We start from the raw sequence: 23,531 nt of genomic DNA, 5'->3' as shown, positions 1-23,531 counted from the left end.
GTTCGCAGTGCCCGAAGGACAACAATGGACAGAAATATGCAGGACACTTGTCCACCGATCCGTGATTACCGCTGCAATACTTCTGTGGACCAAGCTGTATTTTGCACTGTTTGAATCCCTAAATTTTAAACACTTCTCTAGAGCTCTACAATAAAATATCTGAAGTCTGCCCAGAGCTTATTGTATTTAGTATGTGATTCTTCCAAAAGAACCACCTTAGCCATTCATTCCTTTTTTCTTATGATAGTTAAGGCTGAACACTGGCCCAGAGATGAACAGTTTCTGGCTTACCATCTTTTTGGCCCAATGTCCTGACAGCTTAGTTACCAGACATTTCTAGATAGGCTAACTGAAGATTTGGAGCACGGGGGAGAAGAGGGAAAAGGGCATTGGTTTGTTTTTGATTCGAAGTCTAGTTTGTGTTACAAATAAAACAAAAGCACTGAGCTGCTGTACCTCGTTAGATTCCAAACTCTTCTCAAGGTAAAAGAGCGACCTTCCAAAGTGAGTCATTGGCTGCATTTGTAAAGCTGTGAAGGTGGGACACCCAATATTATAAGACATAACTTGAGATTCGTAGCCATACCCATGATGTTAAAAAAAAAAACAGGGAAGTTACAAAAAACAGAAAAGCCAAACAAAAACTAGGCTGCAAAGCAAAATCTGACTCCAGAATTTTAGCAAGTTTTCTTTCCTTGACTGCACTCATTTCAAGGAGAAAGGAGACTCTTTCTCCAATCTCATCTTTTCAAAGAAGCAAATCGAAGCAGAAGAATTAGTCCTGATCTTTCCCCTGATAGGACCCAAAGGGCAGGATGGGGCTGTGTAACACAGTGATGGAAATAGGATGAAACTCATTACTGTTTCCCTGAAGCTAATCCAAGGGTTGTCATGGTAACTCACAGGGGTATAGACTGTTGTAGCTTCAGGGTATAATTTTGGGTTACATTCTTAAAAGAGGGCATCAAGTGCTTGCATTAAGAGTTACAGAAGAATCTTTTGGAAATGGATTGGACTGATTTAAGATTTTGGTTTGGACCTTTGAGAGAGTGGGTGTCTTGGGAGAAGACAACAGAAACAAGGGGTTGGGTGGGGATTGGGAATCAGAGAAGCAGAGACTCATACCAGATAGCAAAACTAAAAGAAAGAATCCGAAAGTAAAAAACAACTGGAGCCATTTGATTATTTAAATATCCACACTGTCTAAGAATTGGAGCTTTAAGAGAAATTGCCCTCTATGATTAGCTCTCTCTTGTTATCTTGGTATTATAAATGGAAGGCTCTGTGTTAATGGATTTGATCCTACACTTTTCCTATATTTTCTTTCTGAAATCATTCCTCCTCTGTGTTAACAACCTTAAACAGTTTCTCCCCTTCTTACAGAAGAGCTTAAATGAAATAAGGTTCCATTGCAGCAGTTTATTTATTTTTTTTAACATTTATTTATTGGGGCACCTGGGTGGCTCAGTCGGTTGAGCGTCTGACTCTTGGTTTCCTCTCAGGTCATGATCTCAGGGTCGTGGGATCCAGCCCCACAGCAAGCTCTGAACTCAGCAAGGAGTCTGGAGATTATCTCCCTCTCCCTCTGCTCCTCCCCCTGCTTGCACTCTCTCTCTCTCTCTCTCTCATATAAATAAATAAATAAATATGATAGAAATTTTAATCTAATTTTTCCTTTGTGGCAGTCCCTAAGCCTGCCTCTCTGGCCTTTCGGATTCAAGTACCATATCCTTGAAGGAACAGGGCTCTGTACAAACAGGCACTCCTTCCCAAAGCTTTACCTTCACTAGAAATTTTTGGTGAAAAGAGATTATGGAATAGACTGCCAAATTCAAAACAACGTTTGAGACAAAATAGAACTAGAAAGACCTGTCCTGTTTGGGACAGGACAGCTTTGTGCCACCCATGCCGAACTCCCCCACCGCCCCCATGATTTTCACTATCAATACTTTTTTGAAAAACAGAAGCCATGATTCCAGCAGTCAGTCTCTTCGGGATTCCTGAGGATGAATCCAAACATGCAATGTGCAAGTACCCCCAAATTACTATTTAATTATTTGCACCTGGTTGGGGCATTGTGACTTGTCTTTTTACAGTAATTACAAGGTGTTGTGTGGGCCAGTGTGACTCTAGGTCAGACATCAACACTCTACTCTCCATATGCCAAATCAGGTCTACCACCTGTTTTTCTACAGCCTTCAAGCTAAGAATGATTTTTACATTTTCCGATGGTTGAAAAAGATCAAAAGAAGAATATTAATGACATGAAAATTATATGAAATATATGAAATTCAATTTCAGCTGCAAATAAAGTTTTATTGAGATACAGCCATACATTTGTTTCTGCATTGTTTGGGGCTGCTTTCCTGCTGTTAAGAGCAGGCTTAAGTAGGTGCCACAGAGACCATAGGGCCTAAAATATTTACTACTTGGCCATTTACAGAAAACTGTAGCCATGATCCCCACTATAATTGCAGCCCAGCTTATCTAATTTTAAAATACCAATCAAATTATATTAATACTCCACTAATGAGAGTGTTCTAATAAGAGTTCATTATTCTGCTATAGATGCATGAAAATTCAGAGACCAGATTTCTTTTTTTTATTATTATTGTTTTTTAATTTATTTTTTAAAGATTTTATTTATTTATTTGAGAAAGAGAAAAAGAGAGAGTGTGTGCACAAGCAAGGGGAGGGGGAGGGGCAGAAGGAGAAGGAAAAGCAGACTCACCACGAGCAGGGAGCCTAACATGGGACCTTGGGATCATGACCTGAGCCAGCCAGGTGCCTCAGACACCAGATTTCTTAATGTTAGGACTAACAAAAAGACAAGATACACAAAGAAAACAAGGGTTATTGTGATACTTATAAGTAATCTCTTCCAAAAAAAATGGAAAACTTTACAGTGATGTTTGCTGTTAGGTTTCCTTTTACATATCAAAAATGGAAATGCCCTGGTTTCAGCCCCATGGGAACTAGACACTCCCACTTGATCAGCAATTTTCTTTCAGAGAAATTAATGATCAGTGCGTGCAAGTTTAAGTTCTGACCTTATCTGTCAAACTGTCTGTGGTTCAATCTGCTGGGAAAATGGCAAAAGGAAGGAAGCATTTAGATATGTTTCTTCTGAGACTTCATTCCTCTTGAATTAATGAAGAAGCCATAAGAATAGTTTTCTGGTCTTGCTTTAAACAAAGGAAAGATATTTTTTTAAATTAAAAGTCTAGTTGTGATTCTAATTTAGCCAAGTCTCTTGTCTCACCCTTTAGGTCTGGAGAGAGTGGTACTTTTTCTTCTGTCCTAGCCAATCTTTTTAAAAAATAGAACAATTGGATTTACAATTGTACCATTGCCTGATCAGAGTCCTTCTCCATCTTTCTGCTGATGTACCTATTGGGTGATGTTCACATGGGGTGTGCCAAGGTTGAACATAATCCCAGAATCCACTGACTACAATGCAACCACACTCAGGCTTGTAGAATGCAAGTAAATACAAGAAAACTATGAATCCACTCTTGTGAACATTTTAAGTAAACTTCAGTACATTTATGCCAATTTTAGGACTTGGGAACAACAAGTTGGTTGCGACACATCTCACACAACTAGTCACAAGACCTCAGCTGAACAAGAGAACACATTTAATTTGGGTTACACAGCCAAAACATTGGATGCATTGGCCCTTTGCCTCAGGAGAGCATTCTCTGGGCACCAGCCTGACTACCCGTGAGTTTGACTATCATGGTGCTTCTGTCAGAAGAGGCTCCTGGAAGTTGAACGTTAACAGCCTCTTACAGCCTCACATTTGACTCCACTTCTGACACACTTTGCCCCTTTGGAACCCATTGCCCATCAGTGCAGTGGGCTGTTCAGTTCCACCGGACTCAGGTATAGGTAAGGGATCATGCCTCTTCTGGATGTCATTCCCCACAAGCTGCCCAGGGTTCCCAGAAAGCTCATAAACAGCTGATACTTTGTGGCATTAGGATTACTTATTTCTGTGCATGCTGTGCAGTTTTGTCAAGAATGTGCTCATTTTCACTGGACATGAATGGCTCTCTTCTAAGGTCAGACCTTCTCAGAATCTTTTGCCCTCAAGTATTTAGGACAACAGGTATTTCAGGAATAAGCTTTCCTCAAAATCATTCTGTTTGAGGAAAAATATCATTTGATATACAGTGCCTCCTTTTAACTAGTGTAAGAAATAGAGGGAAAAGTTCTGGTACAGTGGATCTAGGTTAGAAGAATACCTACATTTCAGGGTGCCTGGGTGGTTCAGTCGGTTAGGCAGCTGACTCATGGTTTGGGCTCAGGTCAGGATCTCAGGGTCCTGGGATCAAGCCCCGCATTGGGCTCCACGCTCAGTGGGGAGTCTGCCTGAGATTCTCTGTCTCCATCTCCCTCTGCCCCTCCCACCACTCGCACTTGCTCTCTCAAATAAATAAATCGTCAAAGAAAAAAAAAGAGAGAATACCTACATTTAAGGAGAAAATGAAATTTCCTAAGTCAACAACACACTGTCTTTTAGATTTCTTCTCTCTCATAACAGCTTGTAGTCTCATCAGAACTGAGTAGCAGAGCCAATCCATTGATCCATCGATCCATTGAATCAGCTGGGGAGTGTCAAACATCAGTAACGTGGTGCTAATTCAAGTTAGGATAATTGTTGGGAATCTTCAGGGAATCTTAATTCCCCGGAGAGTTTGTAGGTTTAACTGCCAAAAAACGGGAACACCGTTCTAGTCCTGAAGTAGAAGAAAAACTTCCCTTGAATATGAATTTGGTGGCTGGCTGTGTGTTCTGCATAAGCAAAAAGTCTGCTCTGAACACAAGGCTTGTTGCAAAAACCAAAATTTAATTAATATCAACGATCTCTAGATAATACATCTCATATAATATAGAACTTTCTGGAAGTGGCCTACACTCCTTGGCAGCCATAAACCTGGCACCTAAGGCTGTCCACAGAGTCCTGTCCATCGGTTGGACTTCTCTCTCTATTCTGCTTCTTGATCAAGAGATCAAGCTTTTTCTTTCTTGCTATAAACAGTTCTTCCATCATGACTTTTTTTTTTTAAAGATCTTATTTATTTATTTGAGAGAGAAAGAGGGAGCACAAGCCTAGGGAGGGGCAGAGGGAGAGAAAAGCAGACTCCCCGCTGAGCTGGCAGCCCAAAGCTACGTGTGGTGGGGTTGGGGTTCGGGCTCAATCCCAGGACCCTGAGACCATGACCCCAGCTGAAGTCATCCCCTCAACCCACTGAGCCACCCAGGCGCCCCCCCACCATCATGAATTTTGAACACTTCTCTTCTCTTCTCTTCTTCTTCTTCTTCTCCCTCTTCTCTTCCTTCTCCTCCTTCTCCTCCTTCTCCTCCTCCTCCTCCTCCTCCTCCTTCTTCTTCTTCTTTGGTTTATTTTTTCTTGCTGTCTTAAAGGCTTTATACCAAAGTTGTTTTATTTCACTTTTCACTTTAACATTTTTGTTTGCTTTTCCCATTTTATATTTGGTAATTGTATAACTTCAATTTTAAAAGTGAATATGCTCATGTTTTCAAATACTCTTTTCAGAAGAAGTGATAGGATTTGATGAATTTCCTTAGCATGTAAGAAACTGACTTAGCGACATGTTTTTTAAAAAATCTTCCTTGGATTACACTGGATTTTGTCATGTCATTCCTTCTATTTTTTAGCTTCTATTTTTTTTTTCAGCTTTATTGAGGCATAATCTACATACAATAAAATTTAATAATTTTACGTGTTCATTTTCACAAATGTATAATGCCCTGTAACCACTACCAAAATCAATATACACAACACTTCCATCACCCAGGACTTCCTTCCTGCTGCTCTGCTGTTAATCCTCTCCTTCCCCCTAATGCCTCAGCCCCTGAAAGGCCCACTCATCTTTTGTCACTACAGTCTGCCTTTTTAGAATTTCATATGAATGGAGTCATGTTGTGTGCATTCTTTTGTCTTTGGCTTCTTTCACTCAGCAAAATGCTTTTGAGATTTGTCCATGGCCAGTGGCTTGTTTCTTTTCCTTGTCACATGTATCTGTAGTTTATTCCTTTATTGGGAATAGTTTTCCATTGCATTAATCTACCACAAGTTGTTTATCAGCTTACTAGTTGATGGACATTTGGATTGTTTTCATTTGTTGGTTACTACAAATAAGCTTCTACGAACATCTCATACAAGTCTTTGTGTGAATATAAGTTTTTGTTTTCTTTGGGTAGATACCAAGGAGAGGGATTGCTGGATTATATGGTAAATGTATGTTTAAATTTTTTTTTAATAAAGATTTTATTCACCTATTTGACAGAGAGCACAAGCAGGGGGAGTGGCAGAGGGAGAGGGAGAAGTGGGCTCCCCGCTGAGCAGGGACCCCCCCCCCCGATGTGGGGCTCAGTCCCAGGACCCTGAGATTATGACCTGAGCCGAAGGCAGACACTTAACCCACTAAGCCCCAGGAGCCCCTGTGTATGTTTAATTTTTTTAAGGAACTGCAAATTTTTCAACGTGGCTTGACCACTTTGCATTCCCACTAGCAGTTTATAAGGGTTTTGGTTGTTTCACATAATCGCCAAAACTTGATACTGTGTTATCAAAATTTTAAATTTTAGTCCTTCTGGTGGTGATTTATGTGACTTTATAATATATTAACCTAATGAATAATGATGTTTACTTTATCTAAAAAGACTGTTGGTTTCATTTTTTCTTTTCTGTTGTCCATTTTCTGATTCACTGATTTCTACTCTTTTTCCTTTTTTCTGTTTTACTTTGGTTTACTTTGATCTTATTCTTAATTCTGTTTTGTTTTCTTTCTTTTTTTTATGGATAACATAGGCATCGATCCTTAATTCTTAATTTAGTTGCTTAATGTGAAAGTTCTTAGATCGTTGATTTTCTTTATATATTTATTTTTTTAAAGTAATCTCTATGCCCATTGTGGGGCTTGAACTCATGACCTGGAGATCAAGAGTCATATGCTCTAACAACTGAGTCAGTCCTCATTCATTTTAGATCTTTCTTCTAATATAAGCGTTTAGAATTATAAATTTCTCATCAAACTCTATTTTAGCTGTATTACATACATTTTACTACGTTGTGTTTTTATTTTTCTTGATTTCAAAATATTTTCTTTTTACCCTGGGTTATTTGGAAGTATGTTGCTTAATCCAACTATTTGAGAATTTTCTATGTATCTAGAAAACTACTGCTTTCTTGTATCTTTCTCTTTTGGTCATAGACAATTTTATATTTTCAATCCTATTAAATTTATTGAGATTTATTTTAAACCTAAAATCTGATGTATCTTGGAAAGTTCCATGTGCAGAGAAAAAAAAATGTGAATTCTGCTGTTTCTGGACCGAGTCCTCTGTATATGTCCATTAGGTCACGTTAGCTGATGGTACTGATAGTTTGTTTATTACTGCACCCCAAGTGCCTAGAACTGTCAGGTCTCTACAAATATTTGTTGAATGAATGAATGAATACATGACCTATATCATGACTATGATTGTTGTTTTTATCCCCCACTCGGAATTCTACACAGTGGCCTGGCTGAAGAATAATCTCAAAACTAATCAGTGCATCTATCTTCCTAGCATCCAGACAGTCACGTCGGAGCAGTGAGTTGAAAGGTCATTCAGACTGCACAGCTTCCCTTACATCAATTCTAGGTCTATCCCTGCAAGGCTTGCTGTGTACAGTAGTCCTGGTTACCTAAACTTCAAGAGATTGTTGATCATTTCTTTGTACATGGAAACTGCCTTTCATTAATGTTCTGAAAGAAAATATCTAGGGGAAAAGAACTTACATATATGTAAGGAGAGTCAGCACAAATTTGATTTCATGGCAGGACAGCTGAGGATGGGTAAGGGAGGGGCCAGAGGGAAGGGCGATCATGGCACTGAAATTTTTATAACATAAGTACATTCTTTAGTGATTACAATTTTTTTAAAAGATTTGATTCATTTATTCATGAGAGACAAATTGAGAGAGAGAGAGAGAGAGAGAGGCAGAGGGAGAAGCAGGCTCTCCGCAGAGCAGGGAGCCTCATGCAGGACTCCATCCCAGCACCCTGGGATCATGACCCTAGCTGAAACAGACACTTAACCGACTGAGCCACCCAGGCACCCACTAACTACAATTTTTTAATCTACTTTCTCTTTACAAAGAGTTTGTTTCTTTGCATGAATCTTTTAAAAGAGATGTCAGTCATGTTTGTGGCCCAGGAATAAAAATGGCAGCACTTGCAATCAAGATTATCAGTCTTTTTAGAATAGCCTCACAGTTCCCCCCACCAAAAGTTATCTTTCATGTTTATTTCTTTTCAAGATTCAGGCAAATAAACATTAATTTTATTTTGAGACTTTTACAACACTCCTTGAAATTACTATGGATATACTGCATGCCAGAAAAACCAGGATTTCTGGACTGGGTTTGTAACAATTTTGTTAACTGTGAAACCTATTAACTAGAGTTATAATTTGTATCTTCTCCAAAAGTGGTGAGAGAATTATATTTTCCTAAATTAATGCATCTAAGCCCACGTAAAATTTGTGCACTATTAATGTCCAGCTTTGCTTCCTGTCATTTCAGTTCCTTTTCTTCTTTCTCTTTAACTCTGTCTAAGGAAACCTTGATGGAAATCAAGTATGGCCAGTTTTGTTAGTTCCTGCCTCAAGTATAAGTGCTATCTTTAAAATCAGAATTCTGCTTGTTAGTCTGAAGTGCTGCTAATTAGGCCAAAACATGTCTTAGCCTGAGAATTTCTCTGCATAATTTTAAGTTTTAATATGTAAGAAAGCTAGCCAAAAGAATATTATATGTGGATTCTTTTGGGTTAAACCTATTGAAACCAATTTAACACAGTTCACTATAAAAACTTCCCTCTACCCTCTGAAATATTTTAATTAGATACCGCTCTGAGTATGCAAACATTAACTTGACATATTCTTGTTTTTAGCTCATGGGCTCCTACATTTTCCCTTTGACTATTTTTTTCTCATAATCCTCCCACAAAGGGATTCTTTGTGGCTTATTTTTAGATAATCAGGAAGAATGATTCTGCTCTGGTATGAAGGAGAATCATTCTGAATCCAGCAAGAACTGCTTAAATTTGAGAGCCTGAGAAGGAGGCCATTATCACAGCTTTGGGGCCCAGCATTGCCCTGTGGGAGCAGTTACTAGAAGCAGTGGCTTGTGTGAGGCCTCAGGCGGCTGGGGGCGGGGGAGGGAAGGGGCTGAGCTACTGCTCCCCTGGTGCTGAGGGAGAGGGAGAGGGAGAATCTCTGGCAGACTCCCCACTGAGCACGGAGCCCCATGCGGGACTCGACCTCACCACCCTGAGATCCATCTCACCACCCTGAGATCGTGACCTGAGCCGAAATCAAGACTCAGACACTTTAACTGACTGAGCCACCCAGGTGCCCCCAAACCATGATCCTTCTGATGCCAAGAGGAGGAAATGCACACTCCCCCTGAAAAGTGGTTATAAGTCATGGTGCAGGTCTATAGTGATGAGTCCTCTATGTCACCTGTCCTTCAGGATTAAGTTGGGCTGTTCCTGGATGGCACCTTGAGTCCCTGGCGCCAGCCTACTTTTGAAAAACCTTTCACTGACTTCTCATTGTGCTCTTATTTTGAGGCTGCATAGGGCCATCAGCTGGTTGTGTAGAGTAGAAAAGGCACCCCTTCCTCAGGCAGGGGCATGCAGCCCCTGTGCCAGGACTCTGCTGGCCCCGTGTCCATGCAGTAACAGCCCGTACCAGTCCGTATGTGCTTGCCTGGCTGCTCCATCCTTGACCATGCCCCTGGGATCACTCTTGGCAGGAAATAGCCTCTCCTGAACGTCTCTTGAGATCACTTCCGGATTGTGATAGCTAGAACTACTGGGGAGTTACAAGACACACAAGGCTGGCAATTGTCACAAATACTGCAGAGAAAGGCCGTAAGGGGTGGACAGACACCATGTCTGCTGTTTCTTATCTTTGGTCTCTTAGCTTGAATGCCCCTTCCTCAGAGAGGGCTTCCTTTGTCACCCCTTGCAGAGTGGAGTCCCATTTTTTTCTTCTTACAAGTGACAGGTATCGTATTTGTGTGTTTATTTTATTTCTTACCTATCTTTTCAACTCCCTTTGTGAGGTGTTCACCAGTACACCCCCATCACATAGCTACTACTTGACACAGAGTTGGCACTTGATAAACATTTGAAGGAAGGAATGTCTTTCGCAACCTCTGAGAGTGGCAAGGATGAGAGGTATGAAGGCCATCCAAAATAACCAGAAGACAGGGAGGACAGCAGCCCTTGATCAGAGGGACAGTCGATCTGATATCCCACACTGCAGGGGCTTTCCTTCACTTTGGCCTTTTTATAGATAAGAGAGGCCGGGCAATTGATGTTTTTGATGTTTCATTGTTTGTTTTTAGCTAACATTCACTGAGAATGCCAGGCACCGTGCTAAGTGTTTTGTTTACACACATTATGTCATCAACCTGTACAACAAGTACTCTATGAAGTCGGTGTAACTATTATTCCATTTCACACAAAAGAAAGCTGAGATTACGTAGGAGGCTGATGGTATTAGTTATATAACATAATCCATGACAAAGTCAGGACTTGAACTCAGGTCTATTTGACCCCAACTATCCAACTCTTAAACATTATTTTTTTTCCCCATTCTTAAACATTATTAAACATGCCTTTATCTTGAACACAGTGAGGCGGGAAGAGGTGCAATTACAAACTCCCCTAGCCTCGGTCTCCTGGCTCAATCTTCATTTGGTCTTTCCAGACAGTGGAGGATTTCCAATTCTGCCTGTGTCCTAATCTAGTAAATCACAGTCTCCATATTCCATTATCTCATTTTGCTTCCTTGGGGCTCACTCTCCACTATGTGGGCAGACAGCTATCTACCACGTGGTTTCCACATCCCTGACTAGACACAGGCTGTTTCTCACCCTCAGCAAGGGAGGAGGGGTCTGGTCATTTAGCTCAACAGCAAGAATGCTCAGTCTCTGGTGGGATTTTTTTCCCCCAAAGTTTTAATAATGCCTTAAGTGGTGCCTGGGTGGCTCAGTTGGTTAAGCATCTGCCTTCAGCTCAGGTCATGATCTCAGGGTCCTGGGATTGAGCCCCACATTGGGCTCCCTGCTCAGCAGGGAGCCTGCTTCTCCCTCTCCCTCTGCCCCTCCCCCACGCTCATGCCCTCTCTCTCTCAAATAAATAAATAAAATCTTTAAAAAAAAAAATGATGCCTTAAAATGGCAACCTTCTGAGCCTTTTTTCAGTTGTTTTTTTTTTTAAGATTTTATTTATTTGAGAGAGAGAGCACAGGTTGGGGGGGTGGGCAGAGGGAGAGGGAGAAGCAGACTCCCCACCTGAGCAAGGAGCCTGACACAGGGCTCGATCCCAGGACCCTGATATCATGACCTGAGCAGAAGGAAGACAGTTAACCCACTGAACCACCCAGGCATCCTGCCTTTTTCAGGTATGAGACTGTTGTCATTGGTGTCCCAGAGCCCTGGCAGCTTGGGAATATCAGCCACTCCCAGAAAAAAAGCATAGGCACCTGCTCCTTGAACCTAATATCAGAAATGTTTTAAAAACTGTTTATTAAATTTTCTCCAGATGGGATCAAAATATTTTTCATAACCAATTTTATAATATCTATGCTACAGATTTACTTGCTGGGTAGAACATTATGGTATTTATTTAAGATATATGTGGTATTTCAATACATGCAAACTGCATTATAACTTAAAATTCTTTCTTTAAACATATGCGTTCAAAGCCTAGGCAAAAGGGAAGAAATAAAGATGCATAAGTTGATTCCAAAAGGTTAAAAATCTAATTGTAATTATAGCAAGACACAGATAAAATGGGATATCTTGGTCTTCCTTTTAAATCCTAATATCCCTTCCTAAACCAATCTAACACAGCAACCTCCTACCAACAAGACATGTGCTTTCATTTCCTTGCCCTTGCTGCTGATAGTTTGGTAGCTCACACCTTGCAAATGCGAGAACAGAGTAGGATACAGATAAATGCTGCTCAGTTATTAGTTCCTCTCCTCTGTCTCTCCCTTCCCTGACCCAGCTCAATTTTGCAGATGAAAAAAAAAATTGACACAAGTTTATCTGTGGCTTTTCCAGATCTAAATGTGGGGTAACATAGAGACCTACAATCCAGGGACTGTCCAAATATTTTACGATCCTGTACACTGTGTAGATGTGGCTGAAGACAAGTTCAAGTTTAAGCTGCATTTTATTTTGTGAACTTGTGAAAGTTGCACAAAATACATGAATATATTTTAATTACCCTTGATTATTATCCACGCTAGGTGGAAAGTATTTAAAATCACAAAAACATTTCTGCCTGCATCTTGGGGCTTATACCACCAAGCATTAAGAATGGTTCATCGTGAGCTCTTTCAGGAAAAAAAAAAAAAGTATTGAAATGTTTTATGCTGCAATTTAAAAGTCCACCATGTTACTTTTATTTATGTTGTTTTTGGTCAGTATACCTTAATAGTGTGCAGTAAAGATGAAGGTGTCCATTGAGACAAGGTTCTTCTACATGCTAGAAATAGGGAGTCTCAGCAAGGCCAAAGCCATTTATTTCAATCCAGCAAACATTTACCAAAAGCCTAGGACCAGGCTAGGTGCTATAGGCAGAGAGTACACAAAGTAGCAGAATCCTAGTGGGGAGATGAGACAATACAGAAATGGCAGTATTATAGAGTAGGGCAATTATTAAATGAGATTTGTAGCTAGGGGAGGGGGAGTGGGAAATACTTGAGAAATTGGTGACAGGAGGTGGTATATGATATCATTTCAACTAAGAATTACCCTAGACCATGACCTCTTCCAAGGTGACACATAGAGCTGGATCAAGCTTCACTCGTTTCTGTTTTGGCCTTACTTCTCTCCCACTCACACCTTTCTCTTCCATCCCCCTTCCCTTGCCCAAAGAAGAAAGAAACGGAAGGAAAATAATTTTCTTTCTGTTCAAATGCAAACTGTATTGTTTTGTCTGGGGCGGATATGGTAGAGAAATACACTCATAGGATGAGGCATAATGCACACTGTGAGAAAGTGATACAAAACTTTGCAGATTTTAAAGGGATAACTCAGAGGAATGGAAACACTAGAGGGGGGAGCATATGAAGAAGAGGAAAAGACAGGATGTGTGTGTTGCCAGTGTATATGGTGTTATGGAAGGATCGGTCCAAAAGACCTTGTTTTATTTATTTAATCAAGTAATCACACTCTCTGCTTGACACTTTTGGATGGCAGGAGCAGAAATAAGGTATTTATGAAGTCAGACTTGCAATTGCCAGGAGTTAGTAAAGAATGCCAGCTTAATCTCTGCTACCTGTGTAAGTCCTAAGGGAAAGATGAGCTCATGAATGTGTAAATAGATCATGACAAGGCTGAATTAAAATACATTAAATATGGAAGTCGGATATAACGCCCTGAGGGTTATACAACATAAAAAGAAGAGTTGAAGAACAACCTGAAGCTTTAAAAGGGGGAAACCTAAGATCCTCACTGGCTGGGGAAAACAGTTACTACTCACTCATCAAGGAAAACACCTTATATAAAGCTTGGGATTTGAAAACCCTAGCACTCCAACTGATCTAAATGAATGTAAATTTAGGAGGAGGGACTTGTTTTATCCTTGCATTTGTGGTCTCCACAGCCTCTGGACGGACCTGACAGGCTTCTATAATTTCCCTGAACTGGATTAAGCTGAAATAAAGAGGGAAGGAGTCCAAATCATCTATTGAAATCTTCTTTAAAGGGTAAGTTTCATTTATTTACCATTTCTTAAAAATGGTATAGTTACTTAGCAAAGTATATGCTATTGGCTGAACAGCTGGACGTTTATTTTAAGATTTCACTTTTGGGTAACAGTGTCTTCAGGAGTACAGGGACCATCAGTACCATGAGTGACAGCTATGCTCCCCTCCCCCCACCCCACACCAGGAAGTCTCACATTCAGGGAAGATGCCATGCTACAAACCTTTGGTGTATTCATGAATTGGCATCACCAGGGAACTTCATGGGGACCAAAAGTAAAAACTAAAGACTTTAAAATAGAATGAAGTAGATACCAGTAAAAAGGAAGAAATATGTAAATTCATACAAAGGAATAAAAAATGTGAATTAAAATCAAAAGAATGCTGAGATTATGGAAAGCATTAAAGGCAGAGAAGCGGGTATAGGAAGATTTATTTGCAAAGACATTACCTTAAGGACCATAATGTGGACAAGGGATTTTATGCAGGGATGAGTTGGAGATTGTTCTCAAAAATAACCCAAAATGATGGAAACGAGGTATTTGGCTAAAAAAAAAAAAAAAAGAGCCAGTGTAGACATTTCTTTTGCAGGTAATGACTACTCAAAAAGACGATGTGCAGAACCACAAAAGTAAACAGTAAATATATTGGAATAATGAAGAAAACATTTACGGTGCATAGGTATACATCATTAAAATTTCAGGAATGTCCATTTACTGTAATAAGTAACATGAACAAAATAAGGGAGACAAATCTAGAAAGAAAGAAATAACTTTTCTATTTTTTTTCTTACAATCTCAGAAATGGACCCAACCAGACATGCTGAGAGTTAAGGGAGATTAACTGATTATTTATGGGTGTGTTTTGGCTCACAAGTAAACTCATCCTAGAGAATTCTGAAGCAGAAATAAAAGCAATCACACACCCGAAAACCTGAATAATTCTACCTAAAAGCCAAATGGACCTCCATTACTGAAAGAAGTCCTTTTATTCTAGGAAAAAAACTTTAAATTCTGAAGTACTCAACATCCGGCCAACTGAGTTACTAGTAAAAAGCTAATAACAAAGCACCCCACCTTGGAATTCCGCATGTCTTTAACTGCAAAGAATCATTAACAATGCAGCAACTCAAGATAGAGTATAGTTCTTTCAGAAACAAATTCTGACTTAATTTAAAAGTAAATAAACTAATTTTAGAAAAAAAAAAAAAGGAACTAAGAATTTAAAATCTTGTTCTCTGCTTTTCTTCCACATAGAGAAACTAACATGAAAAGGGAGAAGAAAAGCCTGGTAAAGAAAAAGTGTTCAGTCAGTTTTTGGATTCTTTGGTATAAAGAACTGGTTATCAGAGTGTAATTCTACCAACAGTTGGATTTCAGTCTGCTCCTTTAGGTTCCGTGTTATATAAGGAAAACAGCTTGTATTCGTATGTTCTTTAAGTGATTTCATGTTTAGGGTCAGTTGTACCATAAAAGTTTTTCTGCTTGCTTGTTATTCCTGGAATAATAGAAATATTAGCCAATGTGCCTTTAAAGGTTAAAAGATCTGTAAATGTAATTCAGTACCCAAGTTTTAAATTTTTTTGGTTATGTTATTATTTGGCATTATCAGCCATCTTTTTCACGGACCTCACTTTTTATTTAGACGAGTAAATTTTATTTTTTCTGCAGGTATTTGAATCCATTAATGACAATGTAGATGCTTACATATGCTTTGGAAAAGTATCTGATATGTATGTGAATTAAAAAATCAGTATTTTTCTCATGTGCACCTATTTGGAAGTATGCATCTAACACACTGAGGTCCTGTTCTATGCCAGCAAAAAGATAAACAATCAGCCTTTGCCTCAGGGAGATTACCATCTATTTTAGTTGATTTAATTTACCCTGTTTTTTTCATAGGATGAAAGAATAATTAAGCTCTGCATATGTTGAGTAAGCACTTTGCCTGAGCAATAGTGAGATAAAATGATTTTTGAGTCAGATGGACCAGGGCTTGAACCTCGGCACGCTTACTACTTCTGTTCCTTGAAGTTTGACAGTTTGCTGTTAAAACAGGAATACTAATTTTTAGCTTACAGAGGTTTCATGAGGTTAAATGTAATAATGTATATAAAATGCCTATCCCATAGATAAGCCCCAAATTTTTAGTAGCCCCACACCCCAAATATATTATTTAAATGATATGGTCAGCTTTAGCATTTCTATAATTGTGTCCATTCATTTTTATCTAGTATTATTTTACCATAGTGAGATAATTTAAAATTTAAAATAAGTTCATAAATGCAGTCAGGTTCTATTTGGCAGTACTTTGGGTGGTGGTGAATGAAGCAGTAATTTTGTTGTTAAAAATTCAAGAGACAATATAGGAATGCCAGAGCACGAAGCTCAGGAGCCAAGCCTCAAACCTTCCACACATTCATCACCAGTCACAGCCTCTGCTGTTAGAAATGATCTGCCAGGGCTGAGAAGTGTCCAGAGGGAGGAGAACAGGAAAAATGGCTTCCTGGTGTTTCTAAAAAACTGTGGAGGGGGGGGAAAAAAAGGCTAAGGAGATAGGGATTTGCCAGGATTCTATAAAAAAGAAGAGCACATAAATGATACAAAGAGACTTTGACTAGAAATAGATATTGGTGTTTCTCAGCCTTCTGCTCCCAATCCACAGGATCCATTTTGTGGTTTTTCACGCAGAGAACAAAAGGTGAATCTAATCACGTGCACACCTTTCATTCCTGGACAGCGCTTCTGCCCTCAGCCCTCCCTCCTTTCCCATTCTGTTTAACTGTGTAGAACAATAAAGTAAACTTGAGACCAAACCTCAGTTCTCTACCTGAAAGCCAGAGAGTCAATTCTGTCCACCTGATCACTACCTGCAACAGTCTTCCTCAAAAAACGATCACGGTATTTCCTACAAAGAATGAGGAGACTGAAGGGTCTCCCTAATCAAGAAATTCTAAAATTTAACTGAAGTCTCCAAGCCCTACAAGTAATTTGGAGTTTTTCTTATTCTTCAATTCCCCTCTTGTCTCCACATTCCATGCCTAATGAGGGAGGCAAGGTTGAAAGGAAAACAGGTTGGTCATTTTTCCATGTTTTTTTTTTTTTTTTTAATACCATCTCATTTTTTTTTTTTAAAGCTTATTTATTGAAGTAATCTCTACACCCAAGTTGGGGCTCGAACTCATGACCCCAAGATCAAGAGTCACATGTTCCTCTGACTGAGCCTGCCAGGCACCCCTGTGGTTTTGGTTATGAAGTGTTCTATTGCATGATTATAACACAATTTATTATTCCCTGTTGATGAATAATTGTTTTCATTGTTTGGCTATTTAAGTAAATCTGCCTTGAGATCCCACTGCGCATTCTTTTTTTATGATTTTATTTTTAAGTAATCACTACACCCAACACAAGGCTTGAACTTAAAACCCCAAGATGAGTCGCATGCTCTACCTACTGAGCCAGCCAGGGGCCCCTCCCATTGTGCATTCTCCATTTTCCAGGCCCCGCTCTGTGGAAATGGTGAATGGAACTGTGGAGAGTGTTTCCAACACCCAGTTAATCTTGCTTTATGTTAGTTTTTCAACTTTGGCACCAGAATTCAAAGGAAGATAAAAATCCTCTATTGCCTAAATTTGAGAGAGAGGGACAGAGACAGACAGACATAAAGGGAGGGTGGGAGGCTGGGAGGAAGGAAGGAAGGAAAACAGGAATGGAGGAAGAAAATGTATAGGTGTGACGTTTAATTCATAATTCTCATTTTATAGAGATATCTGATCATCTTAGTTTGTAATAACTAAATAAGTAAGGCTTATATGATTACATGGTTCTTTACTTCACTCTTGGAACTACTCCATGTCCTCTGGAAATATTGAAAGGGCTTTGTCACATCCCTTTAAGAAGTGATAAAATCACAGTGTTGAGTACAAGATTCAGGGCCATCTTCACTAAGAAGTGTACTTGACTTTTGAGTATTTTTCCTAAAAGTTGTTTTTCTTCTTTAAACTTCAAGAAGAACTCACACTTTTTTTTTTTTTAAGATTTTATTTATCTATTTGACAGAGAGAGAGCACATGCACAAGCAGGGGGAGGGGCAGAGGGAGAAGAAGACTCCCCGCAGAGCAGGGAGCCTGATGCGGGGCTCGATCCCAGGACCCTGGGATCATGACCTGAGCCAAAGGCAGGCGCTTAATGACTGAGCCACCCAGAATCCCCAAGAATCCACGCTCTTGAACAAATCCCAGGGAGACTGAGGAAAACAATGAAATGCATCTTTAAGTATTCACTGTTTGGGGCATTGTTTCTCACAGTCTTTATTGCTGACTCGTACCCTTTGATTCCTTATTCTACTTCCCCTAGATTTCTCTACTTCCGTTGTTACTTAACTTGCTTCCTCAAATGTGGAAAACCACCAGACATTCAAGTTTGTTCCTTTAAGCCCTAGGATCTACATTAATAAATTATCTAGACAATGACCTAACCTATCCCCATTCAAAAATGTTGATATATCCAAGAAACTGGTCAATTAAAATAATCAGTGCAAGGTAGTTAGCAAATTATTTACTCAACAGTTTATTACAGAGATTTTAATTTCTATCATTAAGATTAAGAATCGTTGTTTTAGGATGGGGAGCCTAGATGGCTCAGTGGATTAAGCGTCAGACTCTTGATTTCATCTCAGGTCATGATCTCAGGGTCATGAGACTGAGCCCCACGTGGTGCTCCAAACTGGGCATGGAACCTGCTTCAGATTCTTTCTCTCCCTCTCTCTCTCTGCCTCTCCCCTGCATGCTCATCCCCACCACTACCCCCCCAAAAATTGTTTTTTTGGGGCCTGGCTGACTCAGTCACTGGAGCATGTGACTCTTGATCTTGGGGTCATGAGTTCGAGCCACATGTTGGGTGTAGAGATTACTTAAAATCTTAAAGAAAAAAAAAAGAATAGTTTTTTATTGTGTGTTTTTTCATTTTGGGAATGTTGGCCTATTTTTAATTGTGTTCTTGTTTAGTTATGGGGGAATATGCACATTCTTTACAACATCATCGATTAATATTTGCAATCAGATCATAATCATTTGCAATTAAGCTTCATGATAAATTATATCAACTCTTAGGACTTCTTAAAAGTAGCCACTTGGTATTGTAGAATAAATTGCAAATGATATTAAAATAGTGATACATGGGAGCGCCTGGGTGGCTCAGTCAGTTAAGCATCTGCCTTCTGCTCAGGTCATGATCCCAGGATCCTGGGATGGAGCCCTGCTGAGCAGGGAGCCCGCTTCTCCCTCTCCCTCTGCCTGCCAGTCAGCCTGTTTGTGCTCTCTCTCTCTCTTTCTCTGTCAAATGAATAAATAAAGTCTTTTAAAAAAGAAAAAAAAGTAGTGACACATGGCTGTGCAAACATGGCAAGCCAAGTTCTGGACAACCCTTTAATCAAAAAGAGTTAATCTAAGAAGAAAATGCAAATGACTTCTCAGTTTCCTGTTTTTAACCATCATAGGTAGAAGTTTAAAATATTTGCCTGTGATTTCTTTTCTTTTCTTTTTTTGTCCCCTATAGCATTTAGGGCTGGGATGAGTGAAGCTTCTATGATGAGTGTTTACCTCACCACTCACGGGCTGGAAGTAGTTTTATTTAAAGGCAAAATGGAAAGTATATAGGCCAAAGTTGAGAGAGAAAAGATAAATATTTGTGTTGAAGGACAGTGGCCATAGAAATGCATTAGATAATAAGCATATAAAAGGCTTGGCATTTATTACATTGCTTGGAAGGATATTTTGGAGTCTCCTGAGCTTTCTTGAAAACCGCATTAGCAGCTCCATCTGGGAAAGAGTTCTCTGCAGTAACCCACATTCCAAGGCCAACTTTCAGGCTTTCCTTAAAAGGTGCTTTGTATTAAGCTGTCAGGAAATAGCCCTTTGTTAGCTCTATGGTTCTGGGCTCAAAAAAGGCTGAAGTGATAAAAATATAAATTGTGATTCTGTTTAAAAAAAAAAAAAACCACTCTAGCTAGAGCTGGTTTTGAATTCCTATGGTAGTATTTAATTTGTTCAAGATTCTCATTCAGCCTTTACAATTGGCTCAATGTTAGGGAGAAGGAGGAACCTGTTGATACAGCTCCTTTAAGTGCTATGGGTTTCAAAACAACCCTGTAGAGAGTGCACATTCCTGTGGTGAGGCAGAGGGTGAGCGGAAAACCCTCCCCATTCATTCAAAGAAGGAGAAAGGGACTGAACTTACCTCCCAACAGGAAGTTAGCACGTCCTGTAAGTGGACTGATTTGTTATATAAATCAAAGTTCTGTTCGCAGGAACCATAAACAATACTTTCTCACCTGGTACCTTCTCTTTCTCCACCCCAGCCTCAAAGCCCACCAGCTCACTGCTGGGGAAATAGTCCTTTCTTGTTCAGAGATGCCTTTCTTCCTCCTTGATGATAGCTTTTTTTTTTTTTCTCTCTTTTCTTTTTAGCTCAAAAGGAGATTTTCTTTCCCTCCTTTTTGTCATGTCTGTGTGCCTTTTCTAATACATTACATTGTTTCTCTCTTCCTTTGTTACTATGCTGTTCACATCTTAAAAACAAACCTGAGCTTTGTATCAAAACAAAATAAATGCATACTCTCTAAAATTATAAAGGAATAGTACAGCTGTCTTCAGTGGTTATATTCTTTGAGCATCTAAAATGTTGAAAGTGCTTAGAAATTTCTTTTTAACAAAAGCTATCAAAAAACTTCTTACAGAAACCCATTTTGTGAAGTTTTTGATTTTTGCTTTTATGGGTGGTTTACAAAAATACCTGGTGTGTTTCAGAAATACCTGTGCATGTTTCAATGCAGTGAAAGTTCAACAAGTTAAAGCTTTAGACTGATTTTTCATTTGCAATTAATTTTGGATATTTATCCAGAGAAGTGATTTTTTTTTTTTTTTTTTATTATCTTTCTGCAGAGGTAGATACAAACATGACTCGGTGCAACAACTGAACTTGAAAAAGAATGACATGACAGATAAGGGTTGTGGGAGCATGAGAAAATGGTTGCTGATTTTTTTTTTTTTTTGAGATTTTATTTACTTATTTGACCGAGAGAGACACAGCTAGAGAGGGGACACAAGATGGGGAGTGGGAGAGGGAGAGGGAGAAGCAGGCTTCCCACGGAGCAGGGAGCCCGATGCGGGGCTCGATGCGGGGCTCGATCCCAGGACTCTGGGATCGTGACCTGAGCCGAAGGCAGATGCTTAATGACTGAGCCACCCAGGGGCCCCTGGTTACTGATATTTTGAAAGCTATGTCCTTCCTAGCATTGCTATTTGAAATTTTGTAACTGTTGTCCAACTCTTTAGCAATGGAGAAAGAGACCTTCTAGTGTGGATCTTCACCTGCTCTGAACTTCCCTCCCTCCTCTGTTCTGCCACAATCTCAGAGGTCCTTCCTGTTCAAAGACAATGCTCCGGAGCACTGGCAGTTTCCCACTGGAGCGAGGGGTTGCTCTGACTCATCCACACTTTTATCCTGTGAGATCATTCATTCTAGGAGTAATGACATTAATTTTCCAGGAGGCTGGCTGGTTAGGGATACCACCGAAGGGATGAAGTTAAAGGACTTGAAATAGCACCGGTAAGCAGCAGGAGCTCGAGAAATATTTGTTGGGTGAAAGTCTTCAACTGTTTCCTTTGTGCCAATTATATCTCCAACCAGATCACGAGGGAGCAAGTTCGCTTTTTTGTTGGTATTGCAGTTATAATTTTGACTTGTAAAATATTGAGTGATGGACATTAAGCTTGTCTTAATTTATTTAAATAATCATTCCAAGCCCTCCAAACCTTTGTAGCTTTATTTCCAATATACCCTCTAAATTTTGCCTGTGGGAGATGGGAAGGCAGGTCGCTGAGCCGGTGGTTCTCCAGGACCTCTGTATCCCTAAGGAAGAGCAAGGTTGTATGTTGCACTTCGCCATGTGATATTGTTGTCCGGGATGCTTTAGCTGCTCAAAAAACATTTTTAAAATAAATACCAGAAATCCACATTAAAAACATGTCTGGTTAAAACAACCTAACCTTGGGCGCCTGGGTGGCTCAGTTGGTTAAGCGACTGCCTTCGGCTCAGGTCATGATCCCAGGATCCTGGGATCGTGCCCCGCATCGGGCTCCCTGCTCGGCAGGGAGTCTGCTTCTCCCTCTGACCCTCCTCCCTCTTGTGCTCTCTCTCTCTCTCACTCTCTCTCTCAAATAAATACAATCTTTAAAAAAAACACACACACAGAAAAACAACCTAACCTTTAGACAAACTCCACTAATAAACCATCTCTAGTGAACCTCAAGCCCCCAGTCATTTGGGGTTTTTTAACTGAAGTGTAGTTGACACACAGTGGTCCATTGGTTTCCGGTGTACGACATGGTGGCCTGCCGTCTTCTGATTTCAGTGATTTGAGTTGTTGCCTGTACTACAAATGAAAAATGAGACCCCAAGGTGTCTGCATTCCCTCAGGGTAACGAATGCTGATACTACCTAATGAGTGGCCACTCCCTCCGAAGGGGACGCAGTTCCCTAGAGGAGCACTTCTCAAACTTTCCAGTGTATATGAGAATCCAGGATACTGTCACAGTGCGGTTCTGATTCTGTGAAGTCCAGGGTGGGGACCTAGTATTCTGCATTTTTAGCAAGTCACAGGTGATGAGAATGCATCTGGTCTACAATGTTACCACCTGGGCAGTTTTTTAAAACTACAAATCCTTGGATTTCACCTCTATCCCATCCCCCCTACCCACTTTCCCAATCCCGCTCTAAGTTTCTCATCGAATTGGCCTTGAGTTATGGCCGAGTACGAGGCTTTTTTTAAGCTCCCAAGTGATCCAGCCAAGGTTAAGGACCTCTAGATCTTGTTTTTAGTCAGTTTCTACTTGGAAAGCCATTCACTTGCATGTATCAGCCGTCTGGTCCCTGTAGGCCCTAAATGCTCTGCCCTTTTTTGAGGAAATCACGCCAGTCTTTCAAAGACCCTTTTCAAATATTATAGCCTTTTTCAGATATTTAACACATTTTAAAAATTCTTCTAGCACTCACCTTGCTCTGAATCCCATATGACTTTATTTGTAACTCCTAAGGCAATGACCACATTCTGCCTTATAATTATAGGTGTATTTATCTTAACCTCCCTAGTTGATAAACTACCTGAAGGCAGACATTGTCTCACCTCTTTTATCTTTCCTGTGGTTTCCCAACCAGTGCCCCCACACGGTGCCCTGAGAATGCATTTCTTCATTCAACGAGCATTCACAGAGAGCTGTGTGCCAGGCGGGACAGGCTCTGGGGAGGTAAGCCAGATCTGTTCCCTACTGCCTCAAGGAGCTTAACAGTCAAATGAGGGAGACCAGTATGAACAAATGATTTATAAAAACAAAGGTAAGAGTTCAAGATGAGACAGAACCGAAACTCTTCCAGATTGGAAAGAACATCTTTTTTGAGGAAAGGATTGAGATCTGAAGAATATATAATGAGGTGGGGGTGGGGAAAGAGGGTGAAGAGCATTCAAGATAGAGAAAACTGTAGCATTTGCATAATTTTAGAAAGAAATTAAAATCTTTTTCAATCAGAAATCTTCCTACCTCTATCCTCCATCTACTCAGGTCCCCAGAGATGTGCCATCAATTATTAGTTTCTTGTGTATCCTTTGTCTCTTTAAGCATGTTCAAGCAAATGCATACTAAGTACTGAATTTTCACCTCTGAACAATGCTTT

General features: G+C 39.9%; 1 protein-coding gene across 1 annotated transcript in view; it reads left to right on the top strand.

The window, feature by feature from the left end:
* The window catches only part of SLC39A10 (solute carrier family 39 member 10), a 129,022-nt gene that overhangs the window by 10,506 nt on the left and 94,985 nt on the right, over positions 1-23,531 (top strand). Inside the window, exon 2 of the mRNA XM_081813953.1 lies at positions 13,704-13,806. The gene's annotated coding sequence lies outside the window, so the exon portion shown is untranslated. The remainder of the gene's footprint in view (positions 1-13,703; positions 13,807-23,531) is intronic.

The sequence above is a fragment of the Leptonychotes weddellii genome, chromosome 3 (genome assembly GCF_054177405.1).
Source record: "Leptonychotes weddellii isolate Sample4059 chromosome 3, ASM5417740v2, whole genome shotgun sequence".
NCBI classification, from domain to species: domain Eukaryota; kingdom Metazoa; phylum Chordata; class Mammalia; order Carnivora; family Phocidae; genus Leptonychotes; species Leptonychotes weddellii.
The sequence above is the reverse complement of the archived record's forward strand: the minus strand, read 5'-3'. Positions and strand labels throughout refer to the sequence as shown.